The following is a 26,066-nucleotide window of genomic DNA, read 5'->3' as shown; positions in this document are numbered from 1 at the left end:
TAGAAGCTCACAGTGAAGCCATCGTTCCCCTGGGGAGGACGCCACCCACATTTGTTCTATTGTGCGTACCACTTCAGGCTCCGTTATCGAGACCTGCAGGGCGGTGGATGATTCTTGTGTGATACCCAGGATGGGAAGAGAATAAAAAAATGAATCCACCTGTGGTCCATCACCTTGGCATTCCGTTGTGTATAGTCTCTGGTAGAAGTTTACAAACTCTTCCCCTGGTCCGATCGTATAGCGTCAACCCTCCTAGCTCTCCCCTGTTCCCTCAGCTTCTAGGCCTGATCGTCATTTCCCCTTTTTCATAGTATTTCTGTTTTAAAAACAGTGTCCCTTCAGTCTGGGGGAGCAGGAGATCCCTCAGCTGGAACTTATGCCCTCTAAGCCACACAGACTCCTCTGATGGTGTTAAGGTCTTGTCTGCCCACCACCTTAGCTGCACGACCTCTATAATCTTCAAATCAGCCTCCTGCTGTTCGCACTCCCACTTCTTCCAGGCCCCTGTTCTCATGAGCTCCCCTCTGTTGGTTGCATTAAAGGCGTCCCACACACTCTGGATCCCCACCTCCCCATTATCTTTGATCAGGAACAATTCCTGTGTGCTTTTAGGATCGCTGGGTCAACTTATCCTTCAGGAGTAGGTGAATAATCACCTTCCTCTGTGAGTCCTCCCTTGCCAGTTCCCCATCACCACTATGACTAAATCATGGTCCGACTATGGTACAGGCTCCATCTTAGATTCAGTAACCTGCCCTTTCAGCCCCCTTTCATGGAGGATATAATAGAATCTGGAGTAGGAGTCGTGAACTTGGGAGTAGTATGTGCAAGGCGGGTCCGCCCCCGCTCCGTAACACAGGAGTCAACTACTGCCAGGTCTTGGTTGATTTGGAGGAAGTGTCGAGATTGAGACACCAGAAGCGGGGATGGGACTTTGCAGGTCATTGTCCTGCGATCAGTTTCTGGGTCCAAGAACATAGTTAAGTCCCCCTCTCCCCTCCAGTAAATGGACCCCACAGTCTCCCTTCATCCCCCTTACCTTTCGCCTCAAAAAGAGAAAGCGCCCCTCTGGTTCCCTGAGCTCCCCTTCCACCTTCATGCCCCGTTTACTGGCGATTATTATCGCTAACCCCCTTTTCTTCTTTGTGTCCGACTTATATACCATGTTTATGGACCTTGCATTCAGTGCTGGTTCTTTCCCTCTAATCCACTGGGTTTTCCTAGATAAACAGCAAATCAAGCTAAGTCGAATGAACTCCTGCACCGTAAGGTACCTTTTGAAAGGAGAGGTCACGCCTCGCACATTAAGGGAAAATGGTGTGTCAGTAATTTGGTCGCTCCCAGAACATCTCACGGCTCCCAACTATAATCCCTCATCATTCGCTGTCCACCAGGTATTTGGGTCCCACATGTTTCCCGCCACCTCAAGACCTTGCTGTGCATAAAACGAACAACACTTTGTTGTGTTCATAACCCCTAATAACATCCCAGTACCCCCCCACCACCCCCCAACCCTCAAATCCCCAAATCCCCATAGTCAGCGTCTCGTTGTTTGCCCATAAGATTAGTGTCACAAGACGGGACCACCAGACTCCTGCTGCCCTCTCTCCCTGTTCAACTCTCGAATCCCTCCTGAGCACCCCCCTCCCACCCCTGAAACTGCAATTCAACCCCCCCTGTCCCTTTTCCCTGCCCCTGATCCACCCTCCCCCTTATCCTCCTGATAGTTCCAAACAAAACCAAGGGTCAGTCCCTCGAATGCCCCTGTTCTCCTCCCCACCCTCCTCTCCCAAATTCACTTCACCCACTTGCGCGCCCTCTCTCTAATAACTTGTAACAGCTTGAAAAACGTGAGCACTCCCAATCTCACCGGGCAGTGTAAAGCTGCCAAAACCCCCACCACCACCCCCACCTCCCGGCCCGTCAACTAAGGAAACAGTAGTGCAAAGACTTCCTTATTATGAAACACTCATTCAAGATCGTGCAGGTGGAGGGGAGTTTAGTTTTTTATATTTTCGGGCTCCCGGGACAAGCTGCCTGTCTCGGGCCCTCATCTCTTCTTCCCATACCCCTTCTCTTCCCCATTCAGTCAATGGTCTGGCTTCCTCCTCGTTCAGCAACTCCCGGAGACTCTGCCAATGTCCTCTTCTGTGATCAACTTGTATTTGGACCTGTCCAGTTCATAAGATATTGAGAATGGGAACCCCCACCTGTATCTGACCTCCTTGGCACTGAGCCATTTCTTTAAAAGGGCCCCACTGGCATCTCCTGGTCAGGGTAAATGGGGACAGGTCTTGAAACACAGATGCGGGAGGTGCCCCAGTCCACAGGTCCCACTCACCTAGCCTTGTCCAGCACTTTAGATTGTACGGCATAATAGTGAAACCTTTCCATGGCGGAGCGAGGGTCCAGAGTACCTCCTCCCGCCCAAAGGGCCAGATCAATGGTGGGAACTGAGGTGTTTTCATCATTGAAGATCATCTTGATTACCTCGATCGCTCAAATGATGTCCCCTTCCTTTTCCCCGTCTCTCCTGGAAGCCAAAAAACATCAGTGTGATGAGGCAGAGGAAGGTGAGCCACCTCAGAAGAACTGGAGGCACCTCAGAGCCAATTGAGTAATTAAATAAGACAATAAAGCCATCAAATCCCTTTGTTACTAGAAAGACTGAGATGGTGAGATGTCAAAAGGTCTTGGAGGGAGGGCCTTCCTTGTTGAGACATGAAAGTGGTCCAATAAGAGAGAGAGAGAGGTCTTGGATGAAAAGGTGCCTTTAATACTGGACTTTGCTATGCTTTGTTTTGGTTTTGTAGTCTATGGAGAAGAGGGAGGAAGAGAGCCCTCCTGTTGAAGAGGAGTTATTATATGAATGGGCCTATTAATGAAGTTGCCCAAGAGTTAAGTCGAGGCAGGCTCCTGTTGAGCGCCTCGTGAAGTTATTCTTTAAATTGCTGTGCAAAACTGTCTGAAGAAGAAACAAAGCAGGGCTGAAGGCGAAGCTCCAAAGGCTAAGCGACCAACGGTGAGCTGTTATGAAAAGGAGTCGGCAGGTTCGGTGCGAATCTAGGTGCAGCTGGGGCTGTGTGAGCAGCTGTGAGGCATGACGTGCTGCTCCAGCCTCTCTGTGTCAAGCCACTGTCAGCGCGACTCGAATGAAACCCTGATCTGCTACAGAGGAACGTAGAGGGGCGGATTACCCTGTAACGACGTGGGAAGTCCAGAGATGAGGTAAGGAACTTGTGTCCGGAAGGGGGGCTGGGAAAAGCCTGATGAGGGGTGTTGGAAGAGCAGGAAAGCGAAGAGGAGAGTCTCTTAAAATAAAACAAAGAAAGACTGCCTCCAAGTAAGAGATAAACCCCTCTAGTGGGAATTGACCTAGCAGACGACAAGTCATTAACCCTCAAGGGACATATCTAATGCTTGGTGTGTCATAACATAAAAGAGGGGTTTGAAGGAAAATCAAGACATTATTTACCCTTATGTTCATATGGATTGACTCACCAAGGTATCCAGACCATCACAGATGAGGTCACCTCCTGCCACCCATAACGAAATAGAGACAGTGTCAGACAATACCACACCAAAAGTTTCCAGCGACCTGTTGAATATCGTTGAAGTTTGTTCTTAGAACTGGTTACTAAAGAAAGGTTCAAACTAAGCCTTATACTGTCTAGTCTATCTCCATCTGCTCTATCACAATCAGGTTGTTGCGCCTCACGGTTTTCAAAATTATACATTTTCAGGGGGACTTCCTCTCCTCTCCAGTTCTGACACTCGCATGTCCACCTGGGTTTACAAGGTATCCGCTGATGCTTGATTGGGCTCCAGCCACTCAACTCTGTCCATCGCTTCCACCTTTTTGTCGACATCTATCCTCCTACCAATGTCTGCACGGATGCCTCTGATCTCCATTAACGCTGTGATGTCCCTCTTGGTTGACATCCCATCCTCCATGTTTGGGGTGTGTAGGGAGGGTTGAGGCAATGCTGCGGTCTCGGGACTACTTCTGGAGTGCGGCTTTCAAACTCGTGGTTGAATTGGGCGCTCCTGTGTTGCCTCAACGATTACTGTACTTTTTTTTATAGCTGTAGGCCAAGGTGCTGCACACCTCCCAAGGATCTCTTCAGGCTTCCACGACCCCGGAGAGGGCAGGCACGAGATCTTATTCTACCCCTTATGGGTCTGGGAGTGCACCCCTAGGGTCGCAGCCTCCTCAGGATCTCATTGGCAAGGTCGGGGGTTCTCTGCCAACTTCGAGACACACTCAGGCAGAGTTAAGGCCGACAACGCTGAAGGGGGCTGTCTTTCAGGGGTTCAGGTGGCCCTGGGCCAGTTTGCTTCACCTTCCCGTAAGTCGCTCTTTAAGGGCTTGCAACCCCTTACTGCCTTGGGCTCCTCACTCCCCAGGTGGTTTGAGAGCACGGCGAGCGGCACGGGCTCCGACACCCCCTGCGCCAATTGGTATGGACTGTGGGACTTGATTGCCCCGGAGGCCCACGGACGGTACAGGGGTGCTTCCGCTCACTTCACTCAGGCTGGGAACAGGGTCTTATGCCCCAGACTCCAGGGTTTCCTGCCTTCGTGAGGCTACAGGCCCTCTCCTTGCGTACAGGCATGCTCCCATCCCGCTCCTGCTACCCAATGCATGCTTTTATGGGCCGGGGCCCCTGCCGTGCTGAGTCCTTCCTCCTTCCCCTCTGAAGCACTGCCCCTGCTCTCGTGAGCTGGTTATGAAGCCTCTGCAGCGCTCCAGTGCACAGGGGGCAGGCAGATGCAAGGACCTGTGCCGCGCCTCCTCCTGCCGGTTCGGTTCCTGCTTCGGGGCCTCAGCTTTTCCAAACCCATTCTCACAGGAGACCCGGTCTTGGTCGTCTGGACCACGAGTGCCAGGTGAGGCCTCCCACTGCAGCCGTAGCCCCTAGGCACAAATGGGGGTCTCCCTCACTCCTTTTGCTGTGCCAAAGCTTTCCTGTTGGGGTGGGGGGGGATGAGGGACTGCTCCCACTACTTCCTGCACTCTCCCTCTTCATGCTTGGAGCCTGGGCTGGGCCCGAATCGCCGCCGTTTTCCAGGGGAATGACCATTCACTCCGTCCTTTTGAGCTAAAGGGTCGATTGCCCCAGTTTTCTTTCCTGGGAGCTCCTCAGGGTCAAGGGGGTGTTCTCCCACACTGCAATTGCATTTCTGGGTGGGCTCAGGACCCCAAAAGACTAGGCAATACGGGAACTGCACAGAAAAGCTAGTGCATCCCTGCACCACCTGGTGGCCGACCATATCTTTAATTTTTAAGATTTTCTTAAATAGTGCAGCAACAGCTGAAAATAAATCCCCAACAACCTGAAATTCTAGCTTTATGCTGTTATACAACCAGTGCTCTTTTCCATTACTTTGTTGTGGGATAGATTACAGATGCAATGCAGCCTGACGAGGACGACAATCGGACCTATTATGGAACATAACTGCAAATAGTCCTTTATTGTACTGTTGAACACGATCATATGGTAGTGGTCCTGGGTACGATGAGGCACAAAGGGCAGAAATCAGCCAAGACTACTTGATGCCTGTTAGACAGAATCCTGTGCAGTGCCCTTAGGGACCACTACACACAATTAAGACTACAGGTGGCAATACAACTTTTACCTTTGGTACAAGCCTGTACTATTATGTTAAAGTGGTAGCAGTAGTGGAGCAGCCACGATTTTCTCAAGAGCATATGAGCAGCAGCAGAGATTACACAAAGGGACCACTATTACTGTGACTCAAGCAAACACTGACTCAAGGTTTCAGGTAGAAAAATATAAGTACATTTATTTTTAAACCATTTGTTATTAACACAACACTTCTATTAATTCAAAACCACACGTAAAATACACTACAACCAACCAATTCACTTTGGTACACTTTAACTCAAGGTAAGTACCCTATGTTTTAACGGACCAGTGCTGTGAAACAAAAGACGTTACCGGGAATACGTTACTTGTGCGAGTATGCATCCCGCTGTTTCAGCCAAATCCATAGTGTTTTTCAGGATATTGTGTTTGTCCTAGCGCCCACAGCTAGGAGTTTGGTGCAGGCTAGTTCCGGGACGCTCTGAAGGCCCTCCTGTACGAGTCCCCCATTGGACATCACTATTGCTCGTGAGGAGCGTGGTGTTTTGGCGATTCGGGTACAAAAAGCAGCAGAGGTGGCGACACGTTTGCTGAGGGCCTACATCTTCTGGCATTTCCTGTCTGGAAAAGACAGACAAGGATAGCAGCACTCCTGCTAGTTTCCTGGGAGTCTGGGACAGCGTGGCCTCCGATACACAGAGGGTCTGAAAGCACTGGACAGAACATCTTGTCTACTCATGGGTTGACCGAGTGAGTGCGTCAGCAAGGAGGGAGCCAGGCGTGTCTTCATCAAGTTTAAGAGCGTAATAGCCTGGCTAACTGGGACCTTCTCCTTCAAGATATGCTCCACAAAATCGGAATCAGGTACAGCTTTCTAGTCCACCCAGAGGACTCATCAGCGGGAGGGAAAGACTGGGCAGCTGGAACAGGATCTTGCAACAGGGCCTTAGACGGGGAAAGGTTGGAGAAGAGCCCTCAGGTAAAGGGAAGGCCTTTTTCGGGTCAGAACCATGTAAAAGGTATGTAGAGAGCTCCTCCCGAATCTTCGGAAGCGTCTTGGATGAATTGGCCCGTTTCGGCACGTCTTTCTACGCTAGCGCATTGAGGGAAATAGACTTAATGGGAGCGCACGCCGAAGAAGTGAGTAGTATCTTACCTGTAACTCCATTTCTCCAGCGTTGGCATCTTCCATGGATTCACATGCTGAGAATATTTCCCGTCAGGCTTGGAAACCTCAGTAACTTTAACTTGACGTTTTCCTGTGGAAAACAACGACACTTCAGTGTCCCATCAATGTTCTTTTTGGGTGCTTTAGGCCACGTCTGCTATAAATAGACCCACCCCCGCGGCTTCCCTTCAGATTTTAACCTCCAAATTAGAGGGAACCCGACCCTAGGTTTGCCTGCAGGGGCGGTCGGTGTGCGCATGTGAATCCATGAAAGATAACAATGAAATGGAGTTACAGGTAAGAAACTACTCCCTTCTCCAGCATTGGATATTTCATGGATTCACATGCTGTGAATAGATTACATAGCAGTACAAACTACTGTGTGGTGGTGTATCACAGGCAAACCCACCGATAGCAACTTATCACATACATGAGACAACAAACCCAGCAAATAACAGTAAAATAGAACCCCCCAAAGCTGCGGGCTACTTACTGAAACAGCCGTTGGAGGACCGCCCGTCACACCTGCATATCGTCCACATGTTGCTGGCCCAGACAGTAATACCTGGTGAAGGTATGCGGCACCTGCCAGGAAGCCGCCTGACAAACGTCCACCAGCGGTATCCAGGACCACAGCACCGCCAACGAAGACCTGAACTGCGTAGAATGAGCCTTCAGAGCACTCCTCAAAGGCTTGCCAGCTTTCGTGTGACAAAACGAAAATGTAGGTGAAACCCAACGGGAAAGGCCCCGTTTGTAAATAGACTGTCCCTTGTTGGAGGGCCCAAATGCAACAAACAGTTCCTTTGACTTCCTAAAGTCCTGCGTACGGTTCAGATAAAATTTTAGTGCCCTCTTAACGTCCAGAGAATGAAGAGCCTTTTCTAACGGAGTGGATGCATTAGTAAAGAACGAGGGTAAGGCAATAGAGGCCAGTTTGTGAAACGGATGGCACTTTCGGGATAAAATGTGGGTTAGTAGCCAAGAGAACCTTGTCCTTCATGAACCTCAGGTAAGGCGGGTCAATGACCAATGCCTGCAATTCGAACACCCGCCTGGCCAAGGTAATTGCCACCAGAAACGCCACCTTCCACGAGAGGAACTTCAAAGAAGCCGTCGATATGGTTTCCAATGGAGGATTCATCAATGCCAAAAGAACATTGAGGTGCCAGACCGGTGCAAACAGCTTTTCTGCGGGAAACGTCTGAAATAGCCGGTTCAGAAAATATGTCACCAAACGATCACTAAACAGAGGAGCAGCATGGCGCCTTCTCATGAACCTAGAGATCGCCGGCAAATGCACCTTAATGGAGGATAACGCCAGGCCCTCTTTCGCAAGGTGTAACAAGTACGAGAGGACCTGAGCTGGGGTGACCCTCACACCATGCACATCATCTTGGCCATTTATGACCATACAAGACAGTAGAAGGGGCCCTTGCCGCCTCCAAGACCCAGCGACACTCCCGGAAGAGAGCAGTCAGGAGCCACGCCGCCAGGCTGAGAGAAGCCGGATCGTGATGCCACACTGTGCCGTTGTCTAAAGACAGGCAATCTGGATCTGCTAACCACAACGGCTCTTCCACCGCTAGATGCAGGAAATCTGAAAACCACATCTGCCTGGGCCAGAACGTGGCCACCAGAATCACCATGCACCGGTACTTCCGCACCCACTGGATGGTCCTCCGAATCAGTGGAAAATGGGGAAACTCATACGCAAAGAGCCCCATTCATGGGAAGGAGAAAGCGCCCCTCCCCCCATTGACTCCGGATGAGCCCCTCTGCTGGCAAACTCTGGACACTTTCAGCATAGCTAACAAGTCTATCGGGGGAGACCCCTATCACCGGAAGATTTGCGTCACCTGCTGCGCCTTCAGCCTCAACTCGTGCCCCTGCTTAGGGCGTCCGCTTGAACATTCAGAACCCCCGGCAGATGGAAACAAACAATACTGTCCCCTTGAGCCAGAGATCAATGCCAAACGTCCTGTGCCTGCTTCGACAGGACCCGGGAATGCGTCCCGCCCTGTTTCCTTAAATAAAACATTGTGGTGGTATTGTCCGTAAACACCCTCACCACCGATCCGCGGAAGAAGCGACCTCAGGGTCCAGTGCACCGCCCTCAACTCTAGTACATTGATAGGCAATGAAGTCTCCTCCCGAGACCATACGCCCTGTACATGTGTGCCCCCCCCCAACTGGGAGGCGTCTGCCATGACTGAATTGGAATTCCGGCTCCAGCAAGGGCATGCCCCTTACAAGATTGGGCGTGCAATTCCACCATCGAAGGGTGTCGACCACCAGCTTTTGTCAGAGCAAAATCCTCGACTCTGCGACCACCTGTCTGCAAAGAAATCCTGCACCGGCCTCATGAACAGGCAGCAATTGGGAAGGAGAGGGACACATGAAGCCCCAGCCCCCAACAGAGACATGTAACCTCGGACCGAGACCACTGTATCCCTTCTCCACTTGCCTGCCTTGGATTGCAACTTGTCCACTCGCTCACTGGAAGGTTTTCCCAGATTGTCCTGTGTAAGAAACTGCGCCCCGAGAAACACCAACTGCCTGGAAGGCATCAAAAATAATTTGAAGTTGACAGCGAATCCCAACCGAAGCAAAAGGCCAATGGTCGCCATGAGCGACTCCCTTGCCTGTTCCTGCGACAAACCCCTTACCAACCAATCGTCCAGGTAGGGGTACACATGATGGCCTTCCCTCCGGAGGAAGGCCGCCACCGGAGCCAGACCCTTTGTAAATGTCCTGGGGGACGACTTCAGGCTGAACATGAGGACTAAGAACTGATGGTAATAGTCACCGACCACAAAACGCAGGAACGCTGCGTTTCCCTCATCGGGATGTGAAAATATTCATCCTGCAGATCTAAAGATGCTAGGAACTCGCCCGGTTGCACAGAGCGGATGACATCCTTAAGGGTGAGCATCTTGAACTTCAGGCATTGCAGATCTTGTTCAACGCCCAAATATCTAGAATAGGCCTCATTTGCCATTGGATTTTTTCATGACGAAGTACTGGGAGTACACCCCCTGGCCTCGCTTCACGACCGGAACTGGTTATATCACCCCTTTCTCTAACATGAGAACCACTTCCTGCCGCAAGACTGGAATATGCGGCTGCACCACACACCCTGGCGGAATAGGGACCGGAGGCCACAGAAACGTCGAGTGGCCGAGACGCACCGTGTCCAGCACCCAGCGATCTGATGTAATCCTCTGCCACTTGTCGACATGGTTCGCCGCCCTGCCCCCCAGTAGATTGTCCATATGGCAGTCATTGTTGAGATTTGACTGCCTTCCTTTAGCAGCCGAGGCTTGTGAACCTTTCTTTCAATAGAGCTTGAAAGTCCCTGCTCCTCTGAGCAGACTGCACTGATTGCCTTGAGACGAGTAGCTGGAGCGCCCGTAACTGCGATCTCTGGAGGAGGCAAACCGGGCATTACCCGAGGATCCACAAAAGAAGAGAAAAGAGCGACCTTGCAGGGAACCCAAAGACTTTGCAGTCTCTGTATCCTCTTTCATACCCTTCAGGGCCTCATCAATCTTTCCGCCAAACAAGTGTTCACCCTCACAGGGCACATCAATGACCTTATACTGGACTTCTGGCCGGAAATCCGTACACTTCAACCAGGCCTGCCATCGGAGCACCACCCCGTTATTAATTTACTTAAACCCAAACTCTGCCAGGTCCACTGCAATATTGATGCTGTGGTTGGAGGCCTCCTCACCCTCCCAAACCAACAGCATTGCCTCCTTACGGTGTTGCTAAGGAAGCTGGTCAAGAATCGGGGCATACCGGTACCACATTTCACGATCATGTCCGGCCATAATCACCAAAGAATTTGCAGCCTTCACAGTCGTATCCCCCACCATCAGGACCTTCTTCCCAAACGTGTCCCGTTTCCTGGCCTCACTGTCCGGGGGTGTAACATTTGTGTTGGCTTCTGGCCTTACAGCTGGCTGCCGCCGACAGCAGACTGGCGCGGGTTGCGACACAAGAAATCTAGGGGTAGACTAGGGCGCCTTGAATTTCTTTTCTAACCGACCCTTCACGGCAGGCTCATAAAAATGGATGACTCCTCGTGCGCAGGCCCACCTGCCACACGCGGTCAAGAATCAGAACCGAAAAAGACTGCCTTCCGTCGCTTTCCCATATGGTCAAAGAAAGAAATCCTTATGTTCCTCTGCAGGCGCCAGCCCAAACTCATGACCCGCCTGTCCCGGGAGGATAGCTCAGCGGCAGCGTGCGCGTCTTGGAAGCAAGACGACACGAAGCAACAACAGGTTCAATCCCCGGGTCCGCGCTTAAACCTCTTGGTGTTTAAGCGCGTTATAAATACGTAACTAAGACAAAAAAAAAACGCACTTACGCAACTAAGAAAAACAAGCTATTCCTGTAACAGCGCCTCGATGCCTGCGGGCTGTGTGAGCGCTTTATAAATGTAAATAAAAAAAAAAATAAAAAAAATGGCGTGGAAAGCCCCAATGTCATCCGGCGGTGATCGTTGTGCCGAACTACTGCGCTGCTCCACCTCAGGGTCCGTGTCCCAGGCATCATTCCTCATCGGCGATGAAGACACCATCGATAGGGTGTCCCGCGGAGCACTCTGGGTCTGAATCAGGTAACTCCCCTTCCTCAGGATGACTCAGTGGAGGGTCCAACTACATCAGCAATGGCAACCGCGCTGGAGGAGACTTCCTAGGGGCCACACCAGGTAAACCACCTGCCACCGGCACCGCGAGGCGGTGGCAGTCTCGCGTCCAGTTGCCCCAAAGACTAGAGCATATTCAAAACTTGTAAAGACAGCAGAGACTGCTGATTAGCCAATGGGTAAAGGGGCTGGCCAGCCCCCATCCCACTCGACGGCCTTGCACTCTGCAAACCCAGAGCCGACTATCAAAAAGCAGCTCTTGTTCATCCTCCATCCCTGAGGAAACCTAATACGCTGTGCGGTCATGCTGCAAAATGTCCACAGGAAGCATGGGCCCAAAGCCGGCGGACTGCCATGGCCCACCCGTCAGCAACAAGCCTTCTGACGCCATCTGCGTCATCGTCAACAGCAGCAGCCCACTGTCCTTCAGAGTCGTGGAAGGTGCCAATGACACCACTGTTGACAACGGAACTGTTGACTCCACCGCCACCGTTGACAAGGGAATTTCCGTGGATGATCTAGTCGTCTGAGCTGCGGCTTCCACGGGCTTAGCCTTCACCGGGGACCTGGCTTTCTTGGAAAACTAAACAGAACGGTGCTTTGAAGACTCTCGGCTGGACGAAGACTGATGACCTCTGGACGACGAGTGCTTCGAGGAAGACTACTTCGGCATTGCCTGTCTTTTGTCTGACACCTTTGACTTCTCGGGCCTACCACCAGACCCCTTGGACTTGTCAGGCCGATCCGACTTGGAAAGCGAGGAACCACTCGCCCCCTTCGAATGATGCAACCTGAAAGTAGATGACTTGCTACCTCTCCCCACCTCTGACGTAGGCAACTCAGTCCGTTGCTTTTTAGTGGGGGTTCTGCCGATGGTGCTCAGAGGCCTTTTTTTCCGCTCTCCCTGAAGACTGGCTTCCCCGGGCCGAACCCACCTCCGAAGCCGGTTAAGTGCCCTCATTTAGCCAACATATGAGCCGAAGGTTACGGTCTTTCAAAGTCATCTTCTGCGAAAACCCCTGGCATATCTCGTAGGCATCTCGATGGCCATCTCCTGCGAATACCTCAAGGCCGCACATAGCACACGGCCAAAAGAGTTTCTGGGCCACAGATGACATACTGGCCAATCCAAAACAGCACGTGCAAACACGAAGAAACACAAGGTGATCCCAACAGTTTAGACACGGTTGAAACTGCAGGGGCAGGCCATTTATAGCAGATGTCCTATTGGCATAGCCAAAAGCACCCAAAAAGAATGTCGATAGGACACTGAAGTGTCGTAGGTTTCCATAGGAAAACGCTTAGTTAAAGTTTTGTAAATGACGCTAGAAAAAGTTGAGTTAATTTTCTGAAGGACTGCGTCCTATCAATGTATTATTTTAACGCTAGCTTAAGTTCGAGAGAGTGTAATGCCACCTCTGCAGGTGAGGAGGGCTTGCAACAGAAACCCAGTAAGGTTCGAGGGATTTTCGTGAAAATCGGTGGGTACTTAACGAATCATGGGTTTGTCATACCTGTCCTTTTGGTACCGCAGGTATGGCTGGCTGATCAAGAGGGCTTGCAGCGCTGACACCCGCTTAGCTGATGTAATAACCGTCCAGAAGGCAGCTTTCCATGACAAATATCCCAGTGGCGCGGAGGCTGTAGGTTCAAATGGTTTCGTCATGAGCCCTAAGAGCAGTGTCAATGCTCCATTTTGGTGATATCTGTCTTACTGGTGGAAAACATCCGAAAAGGCCTTTGAGGAAATGCTTTATGAGTCTGTGTCCATAGAGGGACATTCCTTTATCGCGTCTGGTGTACTTGGAGATGGCCGCCAAGTGCAATTTAATGGATTTGTGGGCAAGGCCTTGTTTGGCCAGGTCTAGTAGGTCTGGCAGTAGATCCCCTGTCACCCGGAATTGGTTCAGCCCTTCCTTGTGTTGGGTTTTTTGCCATTCGCAAAACCGTTTCCACTTCATGTGGTATGATTTGTTAGTGGCGGATGTTCTCGCCACCGCTAGAACCTGCTTACTTTCTTGTGATATGTTCAGGCTTCAGAATTCCGCGAAGGTCAGGAGCCACGCCGTCGGGCTAAGTGATTAGAGGTTGTGATGCAGAATTTTACCATTGCCTTGCGTTATGATGCCGGCTACTTGCTGAGTCGGATGGGTCTGTCCCTGGAGAGCTGAACCACCACATCGGCGTACCATGTCTGGTGAGGGCAGTCTGGAGCAATGAGGATCACCTTGCAGGAGTGCCGCTTGATTGTCTGTATTGTTCTGCGTAGGATCGGGAACATGTACACGAAGATGCCGTCCAATGGAAAAACGAACGTGTTTCCCATTGAACCCTTTTGGGTTGTCCTGCTAGCGTACCTGGTACAGTTCTTGTGTATCAAGGCGAATAGGTCCATCATTGGTCGAGCCCACCGTTGGAACAGTGATTGCAGCGTCGAGGAGTCAAGCGCCCATTTGTGGTTCTGGGATATTTGTCTGCGGAAACTGTCCATGGTATGATTCTGTATCCCCGAGAGGTGGAATGCCTGAATGCAGATTCCGTGGGCAATGGTCCAGTGCCATGTCAGTTCAGCTTCCTTGGACAAGGTCCTGGAACTCAGATAATACATTGTGGTGGTGGTGTTGGAGGACGTTGACCGTTTGGGTTCTCCATTATCGCCAGGAATGATTATAGTGCCCATCATACTGCTCTGAGTTACAGTAAATGTATATGTAGGGATGCCCCTGGGGCATCCATAGTTCCTTGGCGTGCAGTTTGTGCATGCGAGCGCCCCACCCCTGGAGGGAGTCTTCCGTAACCAGAGTCTTGTCGGGTGTTGGATCCTGAAACATTTTCCCCCTGCAGACATTGGCTTTGTTTTCCCAACATTGAAGCTGCGAGCGCAGCTTGACAGGGATATGCACTTTGTCCCCCCCACCATGATCTGGTTGTCTGCGACCAGTTTGCTGCCAGGAACTCTTGTAGCTGACTCATATGAAACCTGCAGTGCAGGACCAGCGGTATGCACAACTCCATTGTTCCGTGCAGCTGCATGTATTGTCGTACTGTTTTCACTTTGTTCGATGTGAACGTCTTTAGTAGGGCTGCAAGGTTATTTAATCTGTCGCTGGAAGGACACACCGTGGGCTCCTTGGAGGAGAATTCCTCCGAATAAAGGCCTCTTGGGTGGCCACAAGAAGGATTTCTTGTAGTTGATGGTGAAACCTTACTTTTGTAATAGGCAGACTGTCGCCGCTATAGATGACTGTTCCCTGCCTGGATGGGGTCCGCACCAGCAAGTCGACTAAATGAGGATAGACGTGGTGCCCTTGTTTGCGCAGGCTGGCTGCAAATAGCGCGAGTCTCTTTGTGAAGGTGCGCAGAGCCGACTTCAGTCTAAATGCCAGGACCTTGAACTGGTAGTGCGATTTTCCGACCACAAAACGTAAGTATTTGCGGTGACCTCGGTGGATGTGTATGTGAAAGTATGTATCCTGGAGATCCAGGGACATGAGGTATTCGTGGTGCTGCATTGCTTCTACAACTTGCTTCAATGGTCAGTGAATTTTTGGCTCTTTAAAAATGTGTTCAACCTCCTTAGGTCCAGAATGGGCCACCATTTTCCGTCCGGTTTGTGGACGACAAAGTATTGCAAGTACACTACCTTTCCTTTTTGGTCCATGGGGACTTTTTCTATGGCCACTTTTTGCAGCATGAGCTGCACTTCTCGTAGGAGAGTGGTTTTGTGCGCCTGTGGTTGGTGGTTTTGAGGTATGTGAGGGGGGTGTTTGTTTTAACTCCAGTAGGTGCCCGTATACTACCACATCCAGCACCCATTATTTGTTCATTATTTCTCTCCAGTCTTGGGAGAACCTGGAGATCCTCCCTTCCAGGGCGCCGTGGGATGGATTGTCACTGTAGCTTCTTACCCTGCCGCCCCCTTTGGGATCCGGAACGCTGTTTGTGGCGCTGATTTTGTCAAGTCTTGATTTGTGGTACCCATGGTAATCGATCTTGTAGGCTTGGGAGCAATATGCCCAGCCTCATGAGTATTGATGTCCCTGATTGGATTTGGATGTGTATGTTGTACCGGCTGTTACATGGAACTGATGAAGATACTGTTCTGCAGGGATGGTAATGACCCGACTGTCACTGCCAGTCTTAATTGTTTTTACAGCTTTGTCAATCTTGGGTCGGAACAGCTCATCACCTTCAAAGGGCATGCCTCTTACTTGATGGTGGACATCCGTACGGAAATCCAAACATCGGAGCCATGCTGGTCTTCATAGGACCACTCCGTTGGCCATTTGTTCAAAACCTGTTTCCACCAGGTGGACCGCCATGTTGCCACCCAGGTTGGAGGACGATTCTTCTTTCAGGATTGCCTTTGCCTCCTTACGCTTCTCCTCTGGGAGATACTCCAGGATTGGTGAGAGTTTATGCCACATCTCTCCATCATGGCCTGGCTATGCTGGCTATGGATTGACAGCTTTAACTGTCATGGCTCCAATCGCTAAGACCTTCTTACCGAAAGCGCCCTTGCTTCCGGGCTTCATGGTCCGGTGCTATAGCGCACTTGTGTTTTTTGGAGTTAGTTTTGCGGCTTGCCGCTGCCGAGACCACCGACTCTGGAGATGGGGGGGGGGGAAGTGAGGCATTTTGGTGGGGTGTACTTTTTGTCGGGACGGCCTTTCACCGCTGGAATCATGAATTGTCGCTTTATTGTTTTAAGTCCCTCGTGCCAGACATGGTCGAGGATGGGGATTCAGTTCACTGCTTTTCTCCTCATGGCTCCTAGAAACACGTGTACAGGCAGGTTATAAATGCCATATATCATATCCTCTTACCCATATGGTCAAATGAAATGCATGCCTTCTCATCCTCAGAGGGGAGGCGGATGAACCTCCTGCACACCCTCATGACCGTAGAATGGAACCCTTTGATGTTGTCAGGGGGAGATGGATTTGCCGATTCCTCATCCTGGGGAAACTCCTGGGGGGGGAAATCAGTTTCCCAATAATCATCCCTCCTAGGAGTGGTTGACGAGGATGTGGTGTGGGGTTCATACACATCCATATCCGTTAGTTCCCCTTCTCCAGGCACCAATTGTGTTGGTGGTGAAACGGTACGGCTCTTTTCGTGGTGGAGAGGTCAGTGTTGGTGATACTCCTGGCCCTGTGTATTGGTCTAAGCGTGGGGGACAGGGGGGAGGGAGGCAGAGTAATTGCAAGCGACCCCTGGAGGACCTTGCAGATCTCTCCCTCCCACACCCTCCCCCGAGGTAGACCTGGGTCTGACCAGAGATTGTTGCGGTACCCGTGGAACCACTGGTTGAGGTGTTGTAAGGCCGGCATCCATGGTCTCATCGAAGTTGCATCACGCTGGTTGATGAACCTCTGTAGGAACGAGAGGACCTGTATGGAAAAAGGGGCCTGTGGGTTGGCTAACCATGCCCTTACCTCCCTTAGATGAATTTGTAGGTGGGTGGGCCCCGTGGGTAGAGCCTTGCCTGCCTCCTCTTGTGGCTGTTGAACTGTTAGGATCCTTCCTGAATATGGCTCCCTGGTGTTGCCAGCCTAGCTGGAGCCTCCTCCTGTATTATCACTGACTGTTCCGAGTCTGACTGTTGATGCTGCACCTCAAAGTCGGTATCCACCACGTTTGTAGTATCTCCTCTGCTATTACCTCGGAGTACTGGATAGGGGAGACCTGGCTGATGTGTGGTGTGGTCTCGTCCGATTGTGTAGGAATTTCCCGTCCTCTCGTTGACGGGACTGCCATCGACAGGGTTGGAGACAGGCCCTCCTGCGGTTTCTTGGGACCCGCGGGTGTCTTTCCCTACTGCCGAGGTTGTAGGCCAGGGTGACAGGAGCGTGCTTGGACGAGTTCAGTTTATGGTGCGTTGTCAGCGAAATGGTTTTGTGGAGTGTCGTGCATGAGCTGGACTTGCGAGATGTCATTGACTAGGTGCATCGAAGTGTCAAGCGCCAGATGTTTCTGCAACGTTGATGTCAGAGGGCCTGCTTTGTGTGACTTTTGCTGCTCTTTCCCGGTGGTTGTGGAGTGCTTGTGCACATTCCACGCATCGAAGATCTCTGCTGACCCGCGTTTTTGGAATGGTCAATGAGGTATCTGTACCTCCAGTCGTGCGCCCCGGGTTATCTTTATGCCTCCCCTCCATTGACGAGGCAGCGCCCTCACAGAGCTCGATTTATGCTTGCGCCTTCGTCCTCCTGTTGGTTTGCAGCCTTCTGCTGCAGACTTCTGCCATGGTGACGACTGGCCTTCTGCGGGCGACTAAGGCCCGTCCGGCCCTTTCGGTTTCTTAGCCGCCGATGGCGGTTCGTAGCCGTGGGCGACCCGGTACTTGGTCTTCTTTACCAGCTGTTCTTCTGACCTGGCCCTTACCCTCTACCGCCGTAGTTTCCCTGCGGGAGCAGCCATGGTCTTGGTAAACTAAATCGGAAGGGTACTGGGGAAGTTGCCCTCATTGAGCCAGCAGACCAGCCTTCTATTTCTATCTTTGAGAGTCTTGGAGCTAAGACCGACAGACAGTGCAGCTTTCAATGGTGTGGTGGGGCTAAAAGGCAGCATATGCAGCAGGAGTGCTTTTCTCCGTCATATACAATTCTGAGTCCACAAGTGGCACAGGGCTTAAAAAGGGATTTCCATTTGCCCTCCATCCCCAGAAAATTCCTCACTTTGAAGAGCATACTTGATGTTGTGTAGAGAAAGTGCTTCTTTTCTTGAAATTGCTGTTTTGAAGATTTTAACCTAAAAAAAGTCACTCAGTTGACCACACAGTTAGAACCGAGGGGAAGAGGAAGGAAGGTCACAAAATGTAGGTTCTTCTTGCCTATGGCAAGGGGAATCAAAAGGTAACAGGATTTCCAGCCTGACTGGGAATATTTACAGCATGTGAATCCTTGAAAGATCCAATGCTGGAGAATGCAACTTCCCTACTCATCTATATTCAACTGTTTGAAGGTGAATGGGAGTGTCCCATGTATCAGTATCATAACACCCTGCGGCCTGGAGAAATGGGAAGTGTAGTCCCTCTGGTAGCCCCAGCCGAGTGCCATCTCCATTGCCTGGAGTTCCAAAACATATCTCTTGAAGAAATCTGAGGTTTGCTCCAAACGGTGCACTTTTGCTACTATCTTCGTTGTTTTCATGTAGTGGGATCCACCAAGAGAATTTTTTCAAACTAATACCAAACCGGTTCCCTCACGCCTTCCCAAACCTCACTGCCCAACCCCAACCTGCAGTGTCAGAAGGGCCCCCCCCCCCCCAATTTCCGACCCCAACCATTATAACATTGCATTTGTAGTGGGGCTCACTGCTTCCATCTGGGGCAACATAATTCTGAGAAGAACCTAACTAGACAAAGATTAGATTCAGCCATTCTTAACTACTTGGGATGTCTATCGCGAATGTCACTTACAATCCTTTACTTAGCATACTGTGAGTCAGGGAAAAAAAAAAAAAAAAGATGCTGCAGTTCACCAGGATTCTTTACCAAACCTAATCGGCCACACTGGGCTCACCACCGGCTCCTGCTCCAGATAACGGAGTTCTCCAGCTCACCACAGCACCTCTGGCTCTCAGTCTCCGCCCTCACAGCACGCTAATCACGGCTAAGGAAGAACCACAGAGGAAAGAACCACAGCGCGTATCGAATGGCATCAACTGTGGCCACATCCGCAGGACTTGCTATCGCTCAAGCATTGGCCAAGTATCCTCTCCCACTAATTCTTGTGACGGGTTCTACTGAAAGGGTGAAAGTTAAAGTTGACGGGACAACTTTGCCTCTCCTCCCTCCCCCAAAGTAGATCTGCAGTGGTTGCGCAATTTATTTATCCAACTCAAGTCTAATTTGTGGATGCTGAAAATTCAGCACAATAAATGTACAGCTATTAGAGCAATATCCAAAATCAGCATTTTCTGTATGACGCATTAGTCTATTCCATCTAAAACTTCATTTGCGTCAATATCCAAGTGGGTATTTCAAGTTTTTAGTCAGTGCTATTATTCGGATTCGTCTAATATTGTTAGAGCTATTAATCATGCTTGTAAAACCTGTTCAATTAGAAATTATGAAAGGGAGCAGCACATTTCACAGACGAACAAGTTACTTACCATATCTGGTAATGTTCTTTCGATGGGATGTTCCTCCGATGTATTCCACATCTCTGATAGGTAATGTCCACAGCTGGGCTGCTTCGGAAAACTTTCGGCAGAGGGTGTCCTGCGTCGATCCATTGTGCCTCGAGGTACTCAGTCGAGGGTCGACGTCACTGGATGTTATATATAGGACGCACAGCGCCCGTAGCCTCAGTTAATTGCCCAGAACGTGTGGCACCAATCTCCTGCCAGTATGACTGCAGAAAGCCTTGCGGAAACGTAAGCTGCAATCGCATAGGAAATTCAGTAGAGGGTCAGGCTGGGAGGGCGATGTAGGGGCCCATGTGGCTGCTTCGCAAATATTGCGAATAGGAACGCCCCTCTTTAGAGCAGTGGAGGCAACCACACTCCTAGTAGAGTGAGCCCGTAAGCCTACTGAAGGGTCCTTTCCCGCCAAATGGTAACACTAAGATCGTCAAAATGATCCATTGGGACAAGGTCTGCTTGGAACCAGCCTGACCCAAGCACCTTCCAGCATAACCAACAAAGAGCTGATTGTCCACTCTGACCCGGGACATCCGTGTGAGATAGAAACTCAAAGCTCTCCTAGGATCCAACCTATGGAACTTCTCTTACTTACCAGGATGTGGAGGAGGATATAACGCCGGAAGAATCACCTTCTGGCTCAAATGGAATTCTGACAGAACCGTGGGAAGAAAAGAAGGCCGCACCCGCAGGACACCCCTGTCCTTATGGAAACCAGTAAAGGGTGGCTTGGGGGAAAGTGCCTGCAACTCGCTCACTCTGCGTGCAGAAGTAACCGCAACTAAAAACACAGTTTTAAAGGACCACCGTCGCAACGGACAAGAATGTAAGGGCTCAAACGGAGCTCCCATTAGGAACTTTAAAACCAAATTCAAATCCCATCCCGGAACCTGGAAAGGCGACGGTGGAAACACATTAGTTAGCCCTTTTAGAAACTGGGAAATCAGAAGGATCTTAAAATAGGAACATTCCTCAGACAAGCGCTTTAATATGGACAGTGCCGCCAGGTAACCCTTAATGGTACCCACTTGCAGGCCCTTGTGGGCTAAAGAAAGCAAAAAAGACAAAACCAAAGGAATGGAACATTGGAAAGGATCCACATTCTGTACCCTGCACCAGTCACAGAACTTTCTCCAACAGCAACGGTACAGTGATTTCATTGCATGCCTTCTGGCCGAAAACAAAACCTCCATCACGTCTTCGGTGAGGTCCCAATCCTTATACCTCATACCTAGCATGAAGGCTGAGAGACTGGATGGAGAACCCGACCCCCCCCCCTCCCTTGAGAGCAGATCGTCTCGGTAGGGAAGATGGCGTGGAGGGCAGATGGACATCTCTAGAAGGTCCGGGTACCACGCTCTCCTGGCCCATGCCGGAGCAATGAGGATCATTCGGGAACCGAACCTCCGTAACCTCCGCAACACTTGCGGAATGACGGGGGCTGGAGGAAACGCGTACAGCAGTGGGAAGGACCACTCCACTACGAACGCATCCCCTAAGAATCCTCTTGGAGGAAATTCCCGCGAGCAGAATCTCTCGCACTTCCTGTTGACACAGGTGGCGGAGAGATGCACTTGTGGGGTTCCCCAAAGGGCGAAGATCTCCAAAAGAACTTCCTGAGCGAGCTCCCACTCGTGAGAGACCGTGCTCTGCCTGCTCAGAGCATCCACCGCCATGTTTTAGTCTCCGGCCAGATGAACTGCCGAGATCGAAATTTCCTACTGGATGGCCCAGAACCAGAGCTGCATCGCCTCCTTGCACAACGGTAGTGACCCTGCCCCCCCCTTTTTGTTGAGGTAGTGCATGGCCACTGTATAATCTGTCACAATCAGGACATTCTTCCCCGGCACAGACGGCAGAAAGGTCTTCAGGGCTAACCAGACAGCCCTCAGCTCTAACAGATTGATGTGGAGTCAAGACTCCGATGGAGACCAACGTCAGCTGGCTGTCAACTCGTTGGCATGAACGCCCCAACCTGTGAGGGATGCGTCTGTCACAATCGTCGCCTTCATCGGCCCACCATAGAAGATCCTGGGCGACAAGGTCGGAATCTCAACGGGATCTGTCATCCTGCTGGAGAACTGTGACCACTGCATCTTGAGAGCCCACTGCAGGGATCTCATCCGCAGCCTGGCCTCTGGCACGAGGAAAATGCAGGATACCATGAGGCCGAGCAACCTCAAGAATTCGAACGCCGGGAGACTCTGGGCACGTTGCAACTTGTCCACCATCTGCAGAATGTGAAGAGCCCTCACCTGGGGAGGCGAACACTGCCCCAGGGATGTGTCAAGCACTGCTCCGATGTATTGGAGCCGCTGATTGGGTGTCAAATGAAAGGAGTGGCAGGTGACGGACAGATGATCCAGGGCTTGCTCAATGGAGCACACCCTGATCAACCAATCGTCCAGGTAGGGGTAGACGTGAATCCCCCTTTCCTGAGATACGCTGCCACCACCACCACCAGGTTGGTGAAGTCCCTTGGGCCGAGGTCAATCCCAACGGCAGGACCCGAAACTGAAAATGCGAGTCGCCAACCGCGAACCTCAGGTACTTCCTGTGCTTGGGATGAATCGGCACATGAAAGTAAGCATCCTTAAGTCCAGAGACCCCAACCAATCCTGAAGTTGAAGGGCCTGGAGGACTTAAGAAAGCGTTACCATCTTGAACTTGCCCTTCCTGAGGAGCTTGTTGAACCAACGCAAGTCCATGATGGGTCTCAATCCCCCGTCTTTTTTCAGGATCAAAAAATAAGGGGAATACCATCCCTTGTTCCTCTCAGCTACAGGCACCAGTTCTATGGCACCTTTCTCCAGCAGGGATAGGATTTCCTGCGCAAGGAGCGGATCCGGACGCTTCAAAGAGAGCTTCCCCGGTGGACTGTCACAAGGTCTCTACCAGAAGAGAAGACAGTAGCCGTGGGCTACGATCTCCAGAACCCACATATCTGAAGTAATGGCCCGCCATTCTCCAAGATGCTGCACAAGTCTGCCCCCAACCGGCGAACCATGGGACATGGCGTCATGACTGAGCGGATGCGGCTGCAGCAGTGCCTAAGGGCAAAGAGGCAACTGCCCGAGCGGCTTTGGCACCCCGAGTACCTTGCTTTCCACCCCTGGTAGTCCTACGGTGGCCCCTTTGACTGGCAGCTCCCCTCAATCTACCAAAGGAAGAGTAGTACCGAATGAACCTCCCTCCATTGCTGTCCCCTAGGACGAAAAGGCGGAGGTTGACGGACTGCAGCGCTCAAAGACTTTGCTGCAGCTTTGGAGGTCTGCAACCTCTCAAGGCTCACGTCAGCCTTGCTGCCAAACAGATGAACCCCCATCAAAGGGCATGTTCAGAAGACGGGATTGCCAGGATTGCACATCAGGAGCAAACAGACTTCCGCAACCACGCAAACCTGCGTTATCACGGTGCTCGCAGACATGGACCAGCTGACACAGTCTGCCGTTTCCAAACCCGACTGAACGGATTCACACATGACATCCTTGCCGTCTTACACGAGTGCTAGGAAACCATCCCTTTCATACCCTTCGGGAATATGCTCAGCCGCCAAAGATGCAGTTCCACAGAGTGCGTATATCTCACTAAGGCACAAGTGGAGTTGTCCGCTTCAACGCCATACCCCCAGCCGAAAATACCTTCTTCGCCCAAACATCAAAGCACTCATCGTCCCTATCAGGAGGGATGGTAGCGTACGCAGCCTGCTTCGAGGAGGCCGTAGCCGCCTGCACCACCAAACTCTCTGGATTAGGGTGCGCCGATAAGTAGCAGGGGTCACTATTGGATGGGCGGCATTTCTTTGGAAGAGACTTATTAATGCCAGTGGACTCTCCGAAGCAGTCCAAGCCGCCGCCACCCTCCTTTGCAAAGGCATGTGAAACGGCAACACCAGGTCAGTGGGTCCTTGATCAAGGATGTCCGTCAAATCATCCTGCGTAAAATCAACAGGTGAAGCAGACCACCCAAAGTATTTTGTCACCCTCGACAAGAGACGCCGATAGGAGGAATCCGCATGCGCCCCATGCTCAGGTCGGCCAAACTCCACCTCCAATGACTGACAGAGTTCCTCCATCTGACTTTGCCCAGACAAAAGGTCATCAGGGACATCAGGATGCATATGCAAGGCCAAACCCTCAGACAGTTACTCAACCTCTGAAATATCCTGTAAAGGTTGGAAAAACTCCAATCTAGGAGAAGGAACAGAATAGGGCTCAGGAACAGGCCTCACAGACTTACTGAGAGCATTCCTCGGAGGTTCCACAGCCCTCAGGGGCACCTCCGGCAAATCCTCCACAAACGGCATCGAGGGCAAAGAGGGAATCAGTGTCGACCGAGGCGCCGACAACTTTGAGGGCGGAGCCCGGAGAGTGTCCCTCGACGGCCATGGCGAAGACGCCTTCTTCGAAGACATTAAAGGTTCCGACAGTCTCGATGTCATCAAGGACTGGGACCTGGATCTGGCAGGGCTATGGCTATCTACCTTGTCCGAGCGGGACCTCGACTGCTCCCGATGATCACACCAACCGCCCGAGCCCGAAGGCGTGCGTGTGGTGGACCGAGCCCGTTCCTTGCAGGCTTCTTTCAAAAGGCACGGACGAAACTGTTCCTTGCGACTGAAGAATGGAAACATCTACTGGCGGAATGAATCCCATTAGGCTGGCGACGAAGACTTGGTGGGACAAGTCAACTGTCTGGCGGAGTCCTCCTCCGACAAGGAATGCGACCAGTGACAGCGCTTCCTAGAGTGCCTCGATGAGGCAGAGGAATGGCGGGAACCACTCCTAGACACCTGGATTTTCGCCGACGCGGAGAGTCGCCCCTTGAGTCAGTCGAAAGCCCAGCAGACTTCGATTTATGGGGTTTAGACACCCTACCTACCTTCTATTTCCCCTTAAATTCCCGTAAGGCCTTAGACGTCAGGGACTGGCAATCCTCACAGTCGTCGGTGGCATGGCTTTTGATGAGGCACCAGAGGCAGATGTCGTGCGGGTCCGTGATGGACATCTTCGAACCACAGTCCCAACATCTTTTAAAGCACGACTTCGGGGTAGTAGAAGACGAAGGAATTGCTTTCGAAGAGAAGAATCGAGCGTGCCGAGATTCCGAAGCAAACACGTTTGCGGGAAAAACAGAACTGAGGCTATGGCCGCCGGGCGTCCCATATATAACATCCAGTGACGTCGACCCTCGACAGAGGCCCTCGAGGGACAACGGATCGACGCAGGACGCCCTCTGCAGAAAATCTTCAGAAGCAGCACAGCTGTGGACATTACCTGTCAAAGATGTGTAATACGTCAGAGGACACAATCCCCTCGAATATATACTATTAACTTGAAGAATACTTTTGCATCTATGGCCAAGTATGATACAAGTCTAGAGGACCCACTTCAGGAGTGTTGTGTCTTCATATCAGTGTGAAGAGAGGGTTCCAAAGATGCCCCTCATTACCCAAAGATTCATGTCGAGATGAAGAGCCAGAAATGCTCACAGCCACCCATCTTATTTCGGACGAATCCGGAGGGAACCAATGATTGACAAGTACACAGAAAGGTATCCTCTCAGTCAGCCATACAGACATCTTCACCGGTATAGGAGAAGAAACAGATCATGGACGGAAACACCCTTATGGACAGTCTCGACCAAGTCACCAAGAAGCCATAGTGCGGACGTCATTAGTGACACCACAATGTAGCAGCGTTGGACAAAGCACACTCGCAGTCTTGCACCGCATTACAAAAAAATACATTTGCATACACGAAGGACATGCTGACACAGTTCTAAAGCTGGAGGACAGATAAGTTACTGACCGTAGTGACTAACTTACTCTTAGTCCATAGTCCCCTTTCCTCCATACTGTATGGGTGTCCCTTCCAAGGGACAGGAGACAACCTTTTTCACCAGAAAAAAACCTAATTCCCTTTAAATTTAGAGGCACGCAGGAGCGCAGCTCTGGGAGCATGCACTGCCCCGACACTGTCGCCACACCTCAGTCCGCATTGACATGTCGACAATAGATATAACATTGCCTAATGACACCAGTATAATTAGGGGAGAGGTTGGTGGGACGTATGGAGGAAAGAGGACTATGGACTAAGTACGTTAGTCACTATGGTAAGTAAATTCTACTCTTACGTACCGTCCCCTTTGCTCCATACTGTATGGGCAACTACAACTGATTATAGCCTCAGGGTGGAGAGACCTCCCTTAAGCAAATGGGTTTCTGAGAACCGCCTGTCCGAAACCCGCATCAGATCTGGAGCCGGCATCCAAGTTATGCTTGCAGAAAGCCGAGGGAGAGGCCCACGTGGCTGCCCCGCTTATGACTTGCCAAGGGACATGGCGCTGGAATGGCCTTAGAGGCCTGATAGCCTGGCCATGAGCCACCGAAAGTGACAGAGCGTACGAATTGTGGAAGCCCTTGGTCCTGTCCAAGTAGAATTTTAGGGCACGCCTGACATCCAGGCAGTGCAGCACTCTC

At 51.2% G+C, this 26,066-nt stretch overlaps 1 protein-coding gene across 2 annotated transcripts in view; it reads right to left on the bottom strand.

The window, feature by feature from the left end:
- The window catches only part of CERT1 (ceramide transporter 1), a 1,636,484-nt gene that overhangs the window by 870,278 nt on the left and 740,140 nt on the right, over window positions 1-26,066 (bottom strand). The gene's annotated exons all lie outside the window — the stretch shown is intronic.

This window comes from Ambystoma mexicanum, chromosome 6p, assembly GCF_040938575.1.
Source record: "Ambystoma mexicanum isolate Mex_15411 chromosome 6p, UKY_AmexF1_1, whole genome shotgun sequence".
NCBI lineage: Eukaryota > Metazoa > Chordata > Amphibia > Caudata > Ambystomatidae > Ambystoma > Ambystoma mexicanum.
This window is presented reverse-complemented; position numbering and strand designations above follow the sequence as displayed.